The sequence below is a fragment of the Taudactylus pleione genome, unplaced genomic scaffold (assembly GCF_031769625.1).
Source record: "Taudactylus pleione unplaced genomic scaffold, aTauple2 ptg000199l, whole genome shotgun sequence".
NCBI lineage: Eukaryota > Metazoa > Chordata > Amphibia > Anura > Myobatrachidae > Taudactylus > Taudactylus pleione.
In genome coordinates this window covers 10,243,293-10,262,776 of record NW_028284601.1, presented here as the reverse complement: position 1 = coordinate 10,262,776, position 19,484 = coordinate 10,243,293, and positions in this window count along the sequence as shown.

Below are 19,484 nucleotides of genomic sequence, written 5' to 3'. Positions count from 1 at the left end.
TTCATCAGGGAAATAATTCTTCTGTCATCCACCACAGTTGATTTTGGTGGTCTTCCGGGTCTTTTGGTGTTGCTGAGCTCTCCGGTGCATTCTTTCTTTTTCAGAATGTTCCAAACAGTTGATTTGGCCACACCTAATGTTTTTGCTATCTCTGATGGGTTTGTTTTGATTTTTCAGCCTAATGATGGCTTGCTTCACTGATAGTGACAGCTCTTTGAATCTCATATTGAGAGTCGACAGCAACTGATTCAATTTGGAGAGAATCATAATAACATAATTTTCATAGTCTCTAAAATCAAAAGCTTATGGTTATTCCTATTATGTTATCTTCGACAAATGAGGTAAGGGCGTGCTTCTGGAGTGTTGTCATCTGTTCTGGATGATCTGGATCCCGATTCTTCCAATCTGTGTCTCATCTGGTCATCTTCAGATTCATGTCATCATCTACCAGGAATATCGTTTGTCCGCAGCTGGGCCTTCTCAGCATCTAAAATAGGAAATTTGAGATATTAATACTCTTGAATGTCTCCATCTTTCCTACCAATCTGACGTCTTGTCTTTCACCCGATCCATCTGCAGTCTTCAGATATCCTTTCAGATAACCTGCTGTTGGCTTGATTTGCCTACATGGACGAAAATCAGATTCTTTGAGCATTAGTAGTTCCCACCCCCCACTGTGATAATTTTGAATTGTCAGATCCATATCGGAGTTTCCAAAAAAAACACAACTTATTGACATTGACGAGTGTTACAGACTCAACTTTACATATTTTTCTCCACTAGGTGGTAGTCAAGGTCCTACAATGCCTTTTCCTTTCTCACCTTTGATGAAAATCTCCAAATTATTATCCCTAATCTGGGAAATTCTAAATTTCCAACCTTTAAATACCCATGGGCTTTTTTTAATACACTTTGACATGTATTCTGATGTTCCGGGGAACTAGAAAAAAATTTTAGTTTACATATTACAGGCATGTCTATATGCAACTAATTCTTATCTATTCTACATATACAAACTGTTAATAGATATACCCAGTTCATTTAGCAATAACAGAAAATTATCCTGTGAAACCTGTTTAAATATAAGACCAATTTTGAAACAGCCTTAAATTTATTTTCTTATTGAAAACCCCTAGTAATTGCAGGCCTTACCACCTCTGCTGGGAAATGGATGTATAATTCTCCTTCTACTCCTCCTCCTCCTAAGACCTGTGAGTGTCCCTTCTGGTCACAAGAGGTAAAACATCAAAATTACAATTGGTGTTTTTGAGAAAAAAAACTTACATTCCGCTGCATATCCATATCTTTATGATCTAAGGCAATCCTCCTGTTCTGGTGAAAGAAACCTCCACCCTTTGGTTATCCATAATACCTACATCACAATTTAACTATGTTTTACAGGGATATATATACACAAAGATATCACGTTTGTATCTGCTACCAACAATCACTGGAGATCTCTAAAACCATTCCGTATGAATTGTTACCACTTACAACAGTTTTGATGTCATCTAACACATACATTACTTCATGAGATATAAACCTTATGTTTAGTTATTAATCTTTCCAATATCCTAAAAACCAAATCTTATACATCCATCTTCCAATTCCTATGAATTTGGTCAGAGGTTGAAATACTTACTTATTACCACCAGGGGATTTTAGAATCCTTTTCTCCGATACACATTATTATACTTTACCTGTACACAGTATTGAGAACAATTGCATATACCGTAAACATTGTTATAAGCATAAAAGTTAAATCCATTATCACCTGTAATCAGTAAAAACATAAAGATGTCTCCTTATCCACTGCAGTAATGACAAACCTAGATTGTCTTATCTCTGCTTTTCATATGATATCTCTTCTTCTAAGACATATATCATGCCCAAGGTTCTGGGTATTACACATATCACATTGTTTCCCAATATCTACAATATTACATATAGTGCTATCTTAAAATCATATTTCTTGCAGTCATCTATACTCACCACATGACCTGTTTACCTACAGGGAAACAATTATTTACACATCTTAACATCTGTGGCATCTTAAATGAAATGATCCATTTTTACCTTTTTTCTACAGACTTTGTCGACCTGCGGTTCAGTCTTTTTCAAGCATATTCTGTTTATCAGTATATATAGAACGACTATTACAGGACTTCTTGCAAACCTGCTATATGATCCAATTAATCACACCCTGCTTAGTAATAAATCATCTGATTATAAGCTTCACGTCGATGTTACCTATATACCTGTTACTGGATTAAATAAATTGGTTAAACACAAATACCTCCCTTGAGTAGTTCCTTATTCTATTTACAGAAATCCATATCAAACTGAGTTATGACTAGTGTACAGGGTCAGACTGGGCCATAGGGGTACAGAAAACCTCCGGTGGTCCCCAATGCACCATTCTTACCACGTCGCTAAATGCATTACCCGTGCAGACAATTATTATAGACATGCCTCTGTAGGAAATAAGGGTTAGAATTAAAACAATAGAATATCTTACATAATAACAATAAGTGCTTTTACCGCTACATCTCAGATATTCTTAAGCATCTTATATCTCTTAACATTACTAACTTTTCCCTACAGTTTTCTTTTATCTTGCTCCACTACAGACCCCAGACACTGGGTCATCCTCACTGCACTATATGTGTATAGCAATCAAAGCTTCCTATGAATTAAACCTGTCAGCTTCCACAGGGTCCATACCTGCCCTTATTTCCTTGACAAGACACATCCAGTAACCTGATTATCTTAAACAATGTACTATGCATATTTCAGCAAACCTTCAAATCATACTCAGTTATAAGTGCAAGGTAATGTGTGGTTTACATGCAATCTAATATACAGATAATACAATATAACACACCATATGTCATAACTTACTCTGAACTGGATTTCTTAACCTAAAACAAATCTATAAACTGCTGTGTTTACAAGGAAATTTTCTGAAAACATACACAAAATAAACCTCAATACTTCTTTATTACATGTGTGTTTTCAGAAATGCCCTGTATTACACAGATCCCTATTTTCCCAGATTGTCAACCACCCCCCTTTTGTTCACAATCAGACATTGAGAACAACAGCAGGTCATAAACACAAAATCACAATTCACATTAGTGTTGCATTCTAGCTCTTGTATAAACCATGATTATTCATAACAAACATCTTAAAATTTGCCAATTATAATGTTTGTGACATTCTCAGAACACCCCACATTGGAACAATAAAACACTATTTGGTAGGGTGGTGCTAGGTCCAAAACAAGTTGTAATATAAACGCCCTGTCACTAAGCAAGCTAATCGCCGGCAGAGTAACCAAAAAAACAGCACTCACGTTTAGATGAATCCACAGATTTATTCACAAGGCATGTGAACAGACATACCACATAGCTATCAGTGGCCCAACGATCGTTTCAACTGTACTGACTGACTGATATCAGCGATGATTCACTAATTGTTCCATAGTCATATATGTGTATGTGTTTGTTTTGTTCCATGTATGTGTAACAAATGGAGGCTGTTTATTTACCATTTAAAGCCCACCCACCCACATGATGCCTTGTAGCCAATCGAGGGGCGTGGCCAAGGTAACACAGCATGATTTGGGCTTCACTGATTTTGGCACCCTTTTGGGTATATTAAGAGCTCCGGGGCTCAGTATGTGTTAGCCCCTGAGGAAAACTGAAGTACAGTTGAAACGATCGTTGGGCCACTGATAGCTATGTGGTATGTCTGTTCACATGCCTTGTGAATAAACCTGTGGATTCATCTAAACGTGAGTGCTGGTTTTTGTTTACTCTGCAGGCGATTAGCTTGCTTAGTGACAGGGTGTTTATATACATATATATATATATATATATATGTGTATATATCACATTCTAATATGTAAAAATAATTTTATCATCACTAAAAAAAATAATTTCCAGCTGCATTCATTTGCTTCAAATATATAGAAATTAGTCATATCTGCATTGGCTGCCATCACTTATGAATTCCCCAGTACTTTAAAACAAGCATTGTACATATGTGACTTTAATGCCAAATTTTCACTGCAGATATGCTGCCGGGTAGCCTGTATGGTATAGGCAGCACAGACAGGGTTAATACAAGATACCTTTGATTACTATTTCTTCAAAGATAGAGAAAAATGAACATAAGTAAGTTTATAATTAGTACTATGAGAATTCAACGCTGGAGTGATATTCTTATTGAGACGGCCACCTTATAACTTAAGTTAACATTCTATCTATTGTAATTTAGAATCCCAATTTTGGTTAATACTAGATCAAAGTAAACCTCTTATGAACAACAAACAAATTAACTGTCTAGACTTCTAAGTAGCTTCAAGGGAAAAAAGCTGTTCTTATTAGCATATAGTAACTATTCTGAATTGAATTCCCAATCCCAATATTTACTGTAAACAAAGACATCTTTATTTCCTGAAATGCACCATGATTAATACAGTACATTCCAAAATCATGAATAAATACCTAAGTATCTAAAATGTTAATAATTGCTCTTTTATAGCAATGATAAATTATTTTGCTTAACAACATACATTTTTCCTTTAAACCATTACTTTTTACATTAATCTCACCAATTTCAGTTATGGCTGAATTTACAGTGGGTTAATTTTTTTTTCTTCAGAAACCTTACCTTAAAGTGCCTTAACACAGGAGAAAAAAAATATTACTTGTTACATTTTTATTATTATTTTCATCAGCTGTACCTTCACCTTCCACAGCATAGGGCAATAGAAGTGTGCCTGCGCTACCTTAAACACGTGTTCCCCTTGTGCTACCACAACTTTAAACAGTCATTGTATTTTACTCATTTTTTTTTAGAGATTTCACCACACAGATGCCATCTCTAACATTATTCAACACCTCCACATCAAAACTGCCAATTTTAGGAAAAGGTTTCACACATCTCTTGGTCATCTTAACCCATACATTACAGTACGCAGTTGCATATGCACCATACTTTGTATACATTATATGCCTTGCCGAACCTGTCTGTCCTCTCACAAGCAGTGCATCGTCGACCATTCCCAGCATATGCTTAGCACCCATCTGGGAAAACGCTAAGCTGCTTATCACTAGAGAATGTGGACCGGTGAATGATTCCAATAGAGCTACGTTCACGCACTCCTATCCCATTGTGCACAACCGGCCCGCTAACCATTGTGGACAGCGTGCACAACAAGGAACAGAATAACATCTATACGAGTATACTATCTTTCCGGACACCTTTATCCCTTTTTGAGTACTCTCCCATGTTAGAATTTGAGTGTTCCAATAACACTTAACCTTTCCAGTGATTTCCTCCACTACACCCCAAGTCACAATCACAGTCTACCCAACCGTGCGGTCCAGTTGCAGTGTCCAGAGAACCTTACTGATCAATGGGCTCTGCGACTATTATTGGGGGCCGAATTTTGAAAACCCCTTGTTTTCTTTGAGGTACAAAATCCATGTCCTCGCTGCAATACACCTGCTATGTGTACACACTCAGTATCTTTCTGACTCGTGAAACACCTACCGAGTCTTTAGGTCCGACATATGGTAACTAGCTTAGGCCCCACACACAGTAGTACCCTATTCACATTACAATAACACATTTGCTTTCATACAACTTTAGTTTTCTGCGCAGAAAAATAGACTTTTCGCTAGTATAGCAGTATGATTGAGAGGTTTAAACAATGTAATCATGCTATCAATACAATACTATCAGAACGATTGTTTGAACATGTGGCAGCATTACAGGTAACACACATATGCTATTGTGCACCTCGCACTCTAGCGCCAAGACAGACAATGAAAGAAATGAACTTTTCTCTCCTGCCCCAGGTCCTAGTCAGCACTCCTTGAAATCACACAATTACGGATATTGGTTTCACAACACTAGATGGTACAGGTTTTTGGTACAGTGTGTTCTTTCATGTTAATGGCACCTTATTCCACCCGTTGTTGAGAAATCGAGATCTGTACGCTATCATGCAAATCTTGGTAGCATGACCTCTAAAACTACGAGCCCCCAACTTTTGATACCCCTTAATCGCTATACCTAAATGTCGCTATTTAGCGCTGCAAGTCGCATAAGAAATAATTGCTTTCCAATCCAATTGTGGTTCCAAAGCACAAAAAGTTATATTAATCAATGAAAAGTATAACGCGCTGTGATCTAGACAATTAGCACAAAAAGCAAGTAAATACAAAGGTACAAACCGATACATATGCCTGTGCACTGGTCCAGTATGCAGTATTTCAATCCTGAATCTGTGGTCACCATCACCCAAAGTTATGGAGAAATGACTGACTACTGCCCCAGCTCACAAGCCTATATTCAGTACAGATTACAGAGACAACAAAGGCACGTAATAACAGATTCTCATTTTATTTTTGCTCCTGGTCACTCTGTTCATTGATTAGTTCATACGGTGTCATAAGAGGGATGGCTCAGGTCTCCAACAGCTTCATTGTGTGTAGTTTTCCCGCTGAAGAACTAGTTAACATGCTATCCAATAACTCTATAATCCATAACTTGCGGACACATGATGCGATCTCCTTATATATATATCCCTAACTTTTATCCATTTCTGGCATATTTGACATTAAGCTTGCCTGGACCAAATTCCAAGGTGTCATTTAACAAAAAGGTTGTTCTGCTCAGAGGAGGCGAGCAGATGTGTGTTGGAGTCACAAAGTCTGATAGCTCAACAAAGGCTTTCCTCATTTTATTTAGGGTGCAAATGTCAGTTCCTCCTAATTACATTAGCATTGAACAAAAGGCATACAATTGCTAAAGATATGCAGGTTTCTGACAATGGTTTTTAACTCTGTATTCAAAACACTTCCTCTGAGCATACCAGTCTCTGTGTTACTCTTCAATTGCCACAGACATATTGTATCTGTATGCAGAGCTTCTCAATATATATGCAAACACTCACAGACATACACATGGAACCTGTTTCTCACACACTTGACTAAACCTTGAATGATATATATATACATATATATATATATATATATATATACGCATTTGTGTGCATTGCGCCGATGCAGAGCAGCTCCGATTTACTCTTTATCAGCCCATAGATGACTAGATCGTCAGATAATAATTGCAAGCGATCATATCCAATTATCTGACTTCGACATGTTCCTGCATATATAGAACATAAGCAGGAGAAGGGTTGATCAGTACAGGTCTACTATGACTTAATACTCTGCTGACATAAAGATTAAGGGTTTGAGTTAGTAGAGCCCAAAGAGAAGATTTTTTAACAGTATTTAATGTTCTAAATTTACTCCTTAGTGTGTCTATGTTGTAAACACAGACAACAAAAACAATATAGACACCACTTAGCTGCCAGATTCACCAAATAAGGAGTAACATTAATTTAATATCACTATGAAAGTATGTATAGGTTTGAACACAGCTATTCTATTACAGCTGTGTCCAAAAAGAGGGGAAAAATGATGATGCAGATGATAGTGCCGGAGATAGCTATGGGATAGGAAAATAAACAACCTTACTTTTTTTTTTTTTTCTCTCATGACCATGATTGTTTTGTATTAATGCAACCTTTTTTAATAGGTCATGTAATTATGTAAAGGGTGAGTTGCATACAGATTATGCAGATTGCATTGGATTTTTGTTTTCTGCTTTTCAATTGCCTAAAAATTTAGTTTTCAAAAAGGTTGAAGCACACACCAGAAGTGACTCCAGAAGTGAAAGGGAATGCCTTAGTACCAAGCCGCCAAGTAGGCCGCAGTAAAACCCCTACCTGATAATTTAATACTAGTAGCCATAAGACCACAGACATTGGACCTGGACCTTCTTAAAAAGTTGCAGGCTCATGGTCCATGGACAGAAGTAGAAACTTGGAAAAGACTAGATGCACGGCTTCCAGGTGATGGATGGTTGAGCAACATCTCTGTCTGTCACGTGCACTGTTCCCAGTCTAAGCCCACATACTTCATGGACACACTCACGAGTCTAGAGACACTATGGTGAGAAAAGCCAGGAAGCGCTGGATAGCCCCAGGCTTCAGTCAGGCCACACAGTCTTATGTTGCAGGGTGTATAAACAGTGATTTGCACAAACCAGGAAAGGTGGTCAAGGTACCAGTAAGAAGATACCCCACAGACATGTTATCCCTTTCAGAGATTATACTGTAGATTGATTTCATACAGTTATTTAAGTGTTCTGGGTATGCATATGTTCTGGCGTGTACGAACCTGTTTTCAAATTGACCTGGGCCTTGTAGGGCAGCAAATGCTAAGACAATTGTAAAAAAAAAACTGTTCCAAGAAGCTATATGCAGATTTGGGATACCAGAAGTAAATTTAAAATGACAAGAAGTATCCATTGCATAGGGGAGATACTAGGATGTATACTATCAGACCTAGGGATTTTCAGTCAGACATAGTTCTATTCTAGTTAGAACAGAATGTTATTTTCCTCAGTAATTGCAGCATGAACTTGCAGATTTGACATAGTATGTCATTCACTTGCAACCTGAACTAACCAAAATATACCAACAGGTGTCTGCCTCTATTCCAGATCCCAGTTCCTTCGGAAAAACCTGTAATCTGGAGCCTGGATACTGGGTGGTTGTAAGGAACCACTGAGGAAAAGATTGGACCCACGATTCGAAGGTCCTTGCCAAGTCATGTTGACTACAGTGACCTCAGTAAAATTGGCTGGCAAGGTTACGTGGATTCATGCTTCCATTTGCAAGAAAGTTACAAAGGAAGTATTATCCTGTAATCATTTAATACTATGTACAGATATAACCTCATAGGCACAAAGCCTGACAAAGGCCTTTGGGGATGCATAATGTGTTTTTCTATACTAATGGTGGTTATTGTGACTTTTATTTGGTCACTGATAATTGATCCTATGAGATATGATGGATGTCAAAAGTGTACATGTGAGATAAATACTGACAGTAGAGCTAAGAGGGAGCTTATTGAACCTTGGGCAAATTCTTTTGTACAGTCACATTACTAAGAAGCCCAAAGTTTAGGAATAAATAACTGTTGGATTTGCACACATTCACCAATAGCAGTAACATCCATGAATTGGGTAGGAGTCCCTCTTAATATGACTGAATTATTAGCCCTTGATTTTGGAAAAGAAGGAGAGTTCAGTAAGGCATTTGCTCAGAGGTCTGTGCCTCTTATGATGATTGCTATGGCACGAGATCCAGACTTTTGTTTTGAAACACCCATAACTAAAAAGAGTTACATAATCACAGGGTGGGTTAATGGTAATAATAATAATAATAATAATAATAATAATAATAATAAAACTAAATGTAACTCACAAATGTGAACAATCCCCAGACCAAACAGGTATAACCCCAGACCCACAAGTAGGTAGAAATGCATTGATAAACTTTCAAGCAGCAGTGAATAATATTCCATACATGTTACCTGGAAGTATAAAGTATCTATATGAAGGAAAGGTATACAAGTGGCTTCCATATGGTTGGTATGGTAACTGTACTTTAGGCCAGTTAATACCTACAGTATAACCTTTTATACAGATTCTATCACCTAATGATATACAGAAGCTACAACCGAGGAGAATGAGAGCAGTCCCAAGGAACCTAATAGATATATCATTGATCAATACTTGCTCCATGAAAAAAGTATTTTCACTTGTTATAGATTTAGCCAAATTGTTAGACAATATTACTTAATTGTATGATGAAAGCTTTGAGCTTGTTTTACAAGAATTGAAAATGATAAAACAGGAGATTATATCTCATAGAATGGTTTTAGACTACCTGACAGCAAAGGAAGGAGGTATGTGTATGATTGTAAAAGCCACCTGTTATAATCATATTAATGATACATATGACAAAGATGAGGCCATTAAGGACAATCTATTCAAAGTTAAAGAGTTAAAGAATCAGTTTGCCAAAGCTCAACATGAAGATTAATGGTTCTCTATGTGGTTCTCATGGCTGAAAAGAGGAAACTGGTTTAAGGGCATAGGTGGCTGGTTTATGGGAATATTACAGTTAATTGGGAAAGGAATGTTATTGCTACTAGCCACTTAATGAAGTTTTAATTTGACTTATTAAGAAAATACTTACATTGAAATGTTGTTCTTTTTAAGAAAAAAAGAGGTTTTATAAAGAACCTGCAACAGTTGGATTTGCTCTGGACAGTACCAAACAAAGACTTATTATTATTATTATTATTATTATTATGAAAAGTGCCATACAAGGCAACCAGAGGAACTACTACATGACTTGATTGTGACCAACCAGTGTTCAACTTTTAACATGGACTCTAAGATATATTTTGCTTCTTATGATTAGTACCTTATTTTATACTCATGTGTGGTTCTATTAGATATTAACAATGTGTGTGCAATCATATAGATATATATCAATAGACATGATGTAGATCGGATTGGCTACTGTGGTGGTGACGCTAATGGATTCTTTATCCCATTGCCTGGGCCCATTAGGGTCCCTAGGCCGTGAAATACGGGTCACTACGGGGGGCCAATCAATGTTAAGGATAGACAGGCAGGTTATACAGGATATAGAATTGAACAAATGAGGGTGTAGATTTGAACAAATAGAAGGGAAATTGTCAAAGTGAAGAATCATTTTAAAGCATGACTCCATTTTGTGTTCAAATGCTAAAAAGAAATTATACTGTGCCTGAGAAAGGCCTCATTCCTTATCTATGTATTCTAGCTCTTAGGAGTGTATTCATATAGAATAAATTATGTTAGCCAATTAAGACTATAGTAGAGTGTATTCATCCTTTGTATTCAATTCTGATTTATATGACAGGAAATATAAGAGATTCTATGGTTCTATTCAGAACAGTGGTGTAAAATGTCAGACACTGTTTACTATCGAGGATTTATGTGCTTCAAGGCTAGACATAGCTAATAAATCCCTTGAGAGATGTCATATAGATTTATAGCTATAGATAACAGTACTAATATTCATTTATTGATAAGTTAGGCAATATTACCATCTACTGACGATGTATGTAATGCTTGGAATATGCTAAATATATTCATAGATATTATAATTAGATCAGATAGGCAAAGTTATTGAGCATGAGCAGACTACATTTCTTTGTCTCTATGTTAATTTGAGTGCTATAAAATAATCTGTCTGTCCAAAATAAAGGCAGAGTGGTTTTGGAAACATACAGGTCTTGTTGTTTCCCATCATTCTCTGACCGTAAAATGCATTGTGTTAACTGGTGGCTGACCGCTGTATATGAGCTGTGGAGGATAAAGGGTCTATTAAGATCAGCATTATCACATCCTTACCATAATTATTAGGGATAGGGGGAAGGCTAGGGTTAGGGGTTAGGCTGTGGGGGGAGGGTTAGGTTTAGGCTGCAGGGAGGGAGAGTTAGGTTTAGGCTGTAGGGGATTGAGTTAGGGTTAGACTGTGGGGGGAGGGTTAGGTTTAGGCTGCAGGGAGGGAGAGTTAGGTTTAGGCTGTAGGGCATTGAGTTAGGGTTAGGCTGTGGGGGGAGGGTTAGGTTTAGGCTGCAGGGAGGGAGAGTTAGGTTTAGGCTGTATGGGATTGAGTTAGGGTTAGACTGTGGGGGGAGGGTTAGGTTTAGGCTGCAGGGAGGAAGAGTTAGGTTTAGGCTGTAGGGCATTGAGTTAGGGTTAGGCTGTGGGGGGAGGGTTAGGTTTAGGCTGCAGGGAGGGAGAGTTAGGTTTAGGCTGTAGGGCATTGAGTTAGGGTTAGGCTGTGGGGGGAGGGTTAGGTTTAGGCTACAGGGAGGGTGAGTTTGGTTTAGGCTGTAGGGGATTGAGTTCAGGTTAGGCTGTGGGGGGAGGGTTAGGTTTAGGATGCAGGGAGGGAGAGTTAGGTTTAGGCTGCGGGGGATTGGGTTAGGTTTAGGCTGCAGGGAGGGATGGTTAGGGCTAAACAGCTGTGGCCTCTTGTTTCCAGAGATCCGGAACTCCCTTTGTTATAGAAATCAAGTATCATGCCTAGTTACACCCGCAGCAGTAGTTTACAAGACTGGTTGGTTAAAACAGATACAGGACTAAAATCTACCCCTGATAAAATGCTGCCTTTCTTACAGTGATAGAGAGGATGTTTCAAATGTCTGGGTTGTGCAATTTGTAATTACATGATAACAGGAGATACAATCATGCACCCCTATATGGGGAATACATTTTTAATTAAATGGAGTCTATCTTGCAGTTCCAAATTTGTGGTATACATTCTGTCTTGCCCATGTGGGCTACATTGTGTGCAAGACAGAGCAACAGTTTAAGGAGCATATGGCCCAACATAGATCGGCCATTAGGGTAGTGTTACAGAGTGGCAGTAACAAACAGCCAGTCGCAAATCACTTTGCCAAATTTAAACATGGCATGGCCACCCTCAGATACCATATTGTGGACCATGTTCCAGTGTCCCTAAGAAGGGGAAACCACTCAAAAAAACGACTGCAGTTAGAATCCATATGGATACATCTGTTGGATACCTTGTGCCCTAAAGGTTTAAATTAATCACTGGGGGGTTTTTTAATCTTGTGCATTATATAATCTTGAGCTTTTTTGTTTATAACTTGGATTTTATTATAATGTTCTATTATCCTGTTTCTCATAACCAGATTTTACATTATCAAATACTATAGATTATTTTAGCATATGCTTTCAGATAGTAGTATGCCGGTTCCTAGATACAAATTCTCTGCTGTAAAATTTTGTAGCTATTAAAGTAATAAGAGACTTATAAGACTGATGTTTAAGATTGCCATCCTTTTAAAGGATGTATACACATAAGTACTGTTATGTTTTTTTTTACAATATATTCACATTTGTGATTTAATATACTAACACTATTGATGCATATTTATTAAACCAGTTTTTATTCATGTCTTTTTAGATTCTTTTCCACAAGATGGCGACATTTCATGAATTATGCACTGACTTTTTATGTTGTTTTTACACAAGATGTTCTAACTTTTATATACATATATGTGACATTGGATTTATGTCACACGAAGCAATAAGCACTTTCCTGTGGTTTTATACGTTTTTAATGATGTTGCACTGTTTGTTTACAGCGATCCCATGGCAGCCGACTGGAGCTGGATGACGTCACTTCCAGGTATTGGAGGATGCCACAACCGGAAGTGGACAGCCCAGACGCCGAGCGGTGTTGCTGTCGGAGGCTTGAGGGCACTCTGTGGGTAAGATACTTAAAGCACAAATTTTGTATATCACTGTATTTGTTGTGTATCCTGAAGAAGGAGTTGCCGTACCCCAAAACGTTGATAATAAACACATCATTTTTTCCCCTACTTTGATCAGTCTTCGGAGTACTGCCATTACTGGTATTTGTGTAGTGGGGATGCATAGTCCTGGAGGAGGGCACCCAGAACAAGGTAATGATCTGCTGTGACCAGCAGAGTGCCGGACTATTTTGTGTGGAACATTCATATGGGAAAATGCAGATCTACAAATATAAGTAAATCCAAATACTGGGAGATGTGCGGTTCGGTTCTCCAGAAATCCGAATCCACCAGAATTTCATGAATCTGGTTAAATCCAAGTCGCGGTTCTAATCTCCTGAGGAGATCCGGGTAAATCTGGGTCGTGGTTCTGATTATTTTTGCGGTTCGGTATTCAGATTTTAAAACTGAATTTCAGGTTTTGGATTGCATAAAATTCCATGATTTTAGCTGTTTTTAAAATTTTTAATCTATTTATTATTTAAAATATCCAGATCCAAAACCAAAACACTTGAGGCTGGTTTGCAAAACCAAATCCAGATCCAAAACCTTGAAGGAGATACAGATCCAAAACCAAAACCAAAACACGGGGGTTGGCGCACATTCCTAGTAATAACACCAGACCAATTTGTTTTAAATTCTAAAATTGGTCCTATTCAACACTAATCCAAAACTCCTCTAAGCTTGTGTTTGCGAACTATTCTTCAAGTGTAAATAAAGGTTGCACATTTATTATCTCAAACTGACCTTCATCAACTGTATGTACAGTAACATCTATTTACACAAGTTAGTAAGTTCCTCAAAAATCAAATTGTTGAATTGTTGCCAAGAAATAGCATTATTTGGCTCCTCACACTGAAGCTTTGAAAACATTATTTAAATGAATGATTAATTTTAACCACGAAATCTGACACAACTTGAATGACACCAACCAATGAAGATTTGACTGAGAGCCTGACTCAGCAAGGAACGCATTTGCTTATCCGCACGCAATTGGACGATTGTTGCGTACTGAGCATGCATATGCATTCAGTGCATGTGCGCGGGCCAGTCATTGTGATCTGGACTGCGATCGCAGTGACTACGCAGACCCATCGCAGAGTCATTGACAGGAAGTGCTGTTTGTGGGTGGTGACGGGGGGTGGTCGGGTGAACGCAGGCGCGCCAGTGCGTTTCAATGGCATTGCAGGGGCATGTATAAATTATCCACTGTGATACCATATGCAGCCTGAGGCCTCATAGCGTGTGCTAGATGATAGATGATACTCGATTGTACCAATGTTTTCACAGTTTTGCTTACCATTACGAATGCGTGTAGGTGAAGTGGGCCTCCTTATGTGGTGCTGAGTTTGCATTGCGATCGCTAAGGATTAGCTTACTTTCGCAGTTCAACTGCGTGCGAACGCTATATTGCAATCTGTAGTGAATCAGGCCTTGAGTCCCCCAATCTTGAAAAACAGAGACTTTGTCTAGCAGTTATGTCAGGCGAAATTAGGTGCAAAATATACTTAAACGCATTCATTCTTTCAATGAGATGAACAATATTTTTTATCTTTTTCCTGTAACTATGGGTTGTTCACATTAAGGAGAGCAAAAATTTCACATATACAACATACATTGGCCACAAATGTATCGTCCTCAATTAACTGATTATTTATTAGCATGCTTGACAGTTGAAGAGACAAGAAATTTCACCTTTCAGATCAATGAACCTCTCCAAACATTGCCCTTCCTAAGCCAATGGATATCAGTTTGCAGCAAGCGATCCTACGGACAGCAGACACGTCAACAAGAAATGTTAGAAAAAGTCTGTGCTGAGGACTTGGTATCGATCAGATGCAGTTAACTATTTTCATCACACTATCCATAACATATTTGAAGTCACTTGGGAATCTGGCACAAAGCAAACTTTGATGAATAAGAATATGCAATCATGACTTACAGGTCAAAACTATAATCTGTTTAGAGACCAAGTCAGCCTCTAAACGGTCATCATGAAGCAAGAAGAATATGTTACTGACATCAATAGTGTTTGTAAAAAAAATTCCTTGACTAGTAGTAAGTGCTTCTAATGGTAAGACAAAGGTTCCCAAATACACAGTTGTATAAATGCTGATTGGTTGACATTTTCTATTTTCACAAATATATAACTTTAACCATATGCGTATTGCTCAGATTAGATTAACATCAGCACCAATGTTGTTACTTCTTTTACCTCATTATTTACTTATGGTTCAATATACAAAGTATATTACTTAAGCAAAACTGAAAGCTCTCTAGCATTGAGGGTTCATTAACTGCTTTAAATATCTTTTAATATTAAAAAAACAAGTACTTTATAAAAAAATAGAAGACATTCATTCAAAAGACCCAAGAAATCTAAATAGTGAGCTATAACCACAAAATGTCAAGATACAAAATATTAACCTTGGTATGACCGTTAGGGCTTTTGAAATAGATACTGTACATTGCAAGCCTTCAATCTCTTCAGGCTTCATGCAGACTATATAAACAAAACTGTCTTTAGTGCATGTAAAGAAAATAGCACTGAGTGATTATTGCAGTTTTTACACCGCTATACATCAGATGATCTATGACTTTGGGCCGTATTCAATTTGAAGCGGTAAGTCCGGATCGGCATTAAGTTACCGCTGATGATGTCATTATTGCCTGTTTTGGTTTTACCCCATATTCAATTTGAAGGACTTTCCGCCTAGGCAGAAAGTCAATGCAATGTAATAGGCGGCAAAGTTTCGCCTATGAATGGCAGGTGGAAAAAAGTGCAGAATTGGGGTTTTGGGGTGCAATGTTTCAGGAACCCCCGTGCAGCCTTCAGACAGTCCCCCAGTGTTAATCTGTGTCAAAAAAAATTTTTTTTTAAAACTAAAGGATTCCCCAAAAATTGACTTAGAAAAAGGGGGTGAAAAAAAAACGTTGGGGTACAAAGTTAAAAAGTAGCGAACTTGACTCTGGGGGGTCCCCAAGTATGCCCCAGGTGTTTTTTTTATTGCAGGTGTTTGCGGCAGGTGGATTTTTCACGATTTTTTCAAGTTAACTTTTTTAACTTTAAATATGTTGACCCCCCATTTTCAAGTACCCCAAATTTGCTGGGATAAGTTATTTTCTGGAAAAAATAATCCTAAATACTATTCTGCATCAGGTATAGAAAAACGCTATTTAGCAGCTATTGAGCTCATTTAAAAACACCAAATACCTTCAATGAGCCAAATCGGGGTGTACCATAGTGAGCCCCCATGTCAGAGCATCATTTGGGGGGTGACAGGCTGATTTCTCCAAAAATGACAGTACTTTGTGCTAGTTACAGTATCGCCGGGTGCCGTTTACGTGTATTGAAATTGAATACGGGGTAAAGCCTTCACGCTCGCGATACTTTAATACTATATATTCTGGTACACTATTATTTGTCATTGCCAATTAACATAGTAGTTTATTTAACTATCTTTATACAATTCAAATTTTAGTTCTGTTCCATTTTTTTGTTAACTCAACTGTGAAGTAATAGAGAAAAAAAATCATAAAATCAAATCCTCTTGATTAACTAACATTTTTTTTTATGTTAAGTATGGAGAGCACTGAAAACCCTATTCCAATCTACAATCCTTTACATTTTGTTGTACGTTCTTCTATATTCTCCTTTAGTTAACTTATGATCTATAATTTGTATCTTTGATGATTGGACCACCAGGGAGGGGATTGATATAGTGACAAACAACATGGAAAATATATTAAATCCAACTAAAATGCATTCAATGAGACAGATGTGACCAGATATAGCTTAGTTACAGCACTAAGACATGATGCAGGTGATAAGGTGTCACAAGCTTTTGTTCTACAGGAATCTATCATGTTATATGCCATATGTACAATATGTCCGATAGAAAAATAGTTAAGTGAGGACATACCTTTAGGAACAATATGCTACACTATATGTACACTACAGTATATACTTCTTAAATAGTTAAATGGCAAACTGCTGATTTTGGGTTATTGGTCAAACTGACAGATGTACTATGTGCTGTTCACCTAAAATAAATAGGGACAAGGTGACACTTGTTTTTCAAAAAGCCGAAAATATTGACTGATGTGCTGGAAAATACTGTAGGAAGAAAGTGAAATATCGCTCATTGGTTGAAAGTATGCCAACTGTATAATCTGCACGAGAGGCTAAAAATGTATATGAACTTTTAAAAAAAGTTAGCCATATATGGCCATTCCATCTCTAGTCTATGTCAACGAAATGCTGCCTCTCTCCAATCCAGCCTGTCCTCCAATTTTCTTTCATCATTCTACAGTACTTCCAGTTAAGATTCAAGGCCAAGATGAATTTATTATTGAGCGAATCTTGGCTGCATATACTGTGAAGGGTGCCCGTCTGGAGCGCCACAGTGCCTCTGCTGGTTATGGTCCTGTGTGTGTACTATATAAATATATATATATATATATATATATATATATTACCAGTCAAAGGTTTGGACCCCTTCTCATTCAATGGTTCTTGTGTATTTAAATTATTTTCGACATAGTAGATTAATACTGAAGACATCAAAACTATGAAAGAACACATATGAAATTATGTTGTAAACAAAAAAGTGTCAAACAAATCAAAGTATGTTTTATATTTTAGATTCCTCAAAGTAGCTCCCTTTTTTTTGGATGACAGCTTTGCACACTCTTGGCATTCTCTCAGTCAGCTTCATGAGGTAGTCTCCTGGAAAGGTTTTCCAACAGTCGTGAAGGAGTTCCCAGAGGTGCTGAGCACTTGATAGCTGCTTTTCCTTCACTCTGCGGTCCAACTAATCCCAAACCAGCTCAATTGGGTTTAGGTCGGGTGATTGTGGAGGCCAGGTCATCTGACGCAGCACTCCATCACTTTCCTTCTTGGTCAAGTAGCCCTTATATAGCCTGGAGGTGTGTTTGGGATCATTGTCTTGTTGAAAAACAAATGATGATCCCTGTATGCGCAAACCAGATTGGATGGCGTGGCGCTGCAGAATGCTGTGGTAGCCATGCTGGTTAAATGTGCCTTGAATTTTGAACAAATCACCAGCAAACCAGCCCCACACCATCACACCTCCTCCTCCATGCTTCACAGTGGGAACCCCACATACAGAAAGCAACCGCTCATCTTCTCTGCATCTCACAAATACACAGTGGTTGGAACCAAAAATCTCAAATTTGGACTCATCAGACCAAAGTACAGATTTCCACTGGTCTAATGTCCATTCCTTGTGTTTCTTGGCCCAAACTGTTCTCTCCTTCTAAAAACAAACAAATATAATTTGCGCTCCAAATGGGGAGTGCAGCCACTGGACTCAAAATATGGAGGTCACTTTCTCCAAAATGAATTGAAATAAATACACAAAATGTCGGGCGCTCTCCACTGGGTTACAATCAAAGTCTCTTGTGAGTCTCATATGCAAAACTGTCTTATTTGTTCAAGTAAAAATTCCAATTTCCATCCATCGACGTAGGTAATAATAAAAACCTTTTATTCAATCATAAGGATCACAGGAAACGCACATAAAAAAGAAAACAAAAAATGTATATAGTGAAGTACAGTAAGTATTGAAATTTGCTAAAACAATAATCTCCACGATTAGTGGGATTGCAAATGCGTACCAGAGGTAGGGGTGTAATCAGTACACCAGCATGCGTGTAATATAACAGATTTAAATCCAGAATAGAAACCTGTTCCAGCACAAGCTAGTGCAGATAATCCACCAGGATGTTCCCCTCTGGTGTAGTCGCTCCCTCCTTTCACCAACGCGTTTCGACCACCAGGGTCTTTATCAAGGTGTGTATGTTGAAATAAGAACGGTCCTTATATACCCCCTCCCTTCCTGTCATTGGTTATTGGTAGGGAGGTAAGATATACCAATTTTCCCAAATATTCATTAAACAGTACAATATATAAATAAACAAAATCTTAATGAGCATAATACTTTCTTGAAAAATACTTTCTTATAAAATACATCTACTTGACCCATTCAAGTAAATTCATTACTTCCAGGGTTGGGATGACTGGTGACATGCACCTGAAGGACGCTGGGTATTCAGCTCACTGCCCAATAACCCCACCACGTGATCAATATAGTCCGATCACGAGTCAGCCAAAATGTATTACCGGCATGGAAACCTCCCATGGTCGCGTCAATACTTACTGTACTTCACTATATACATTTTTTGTTT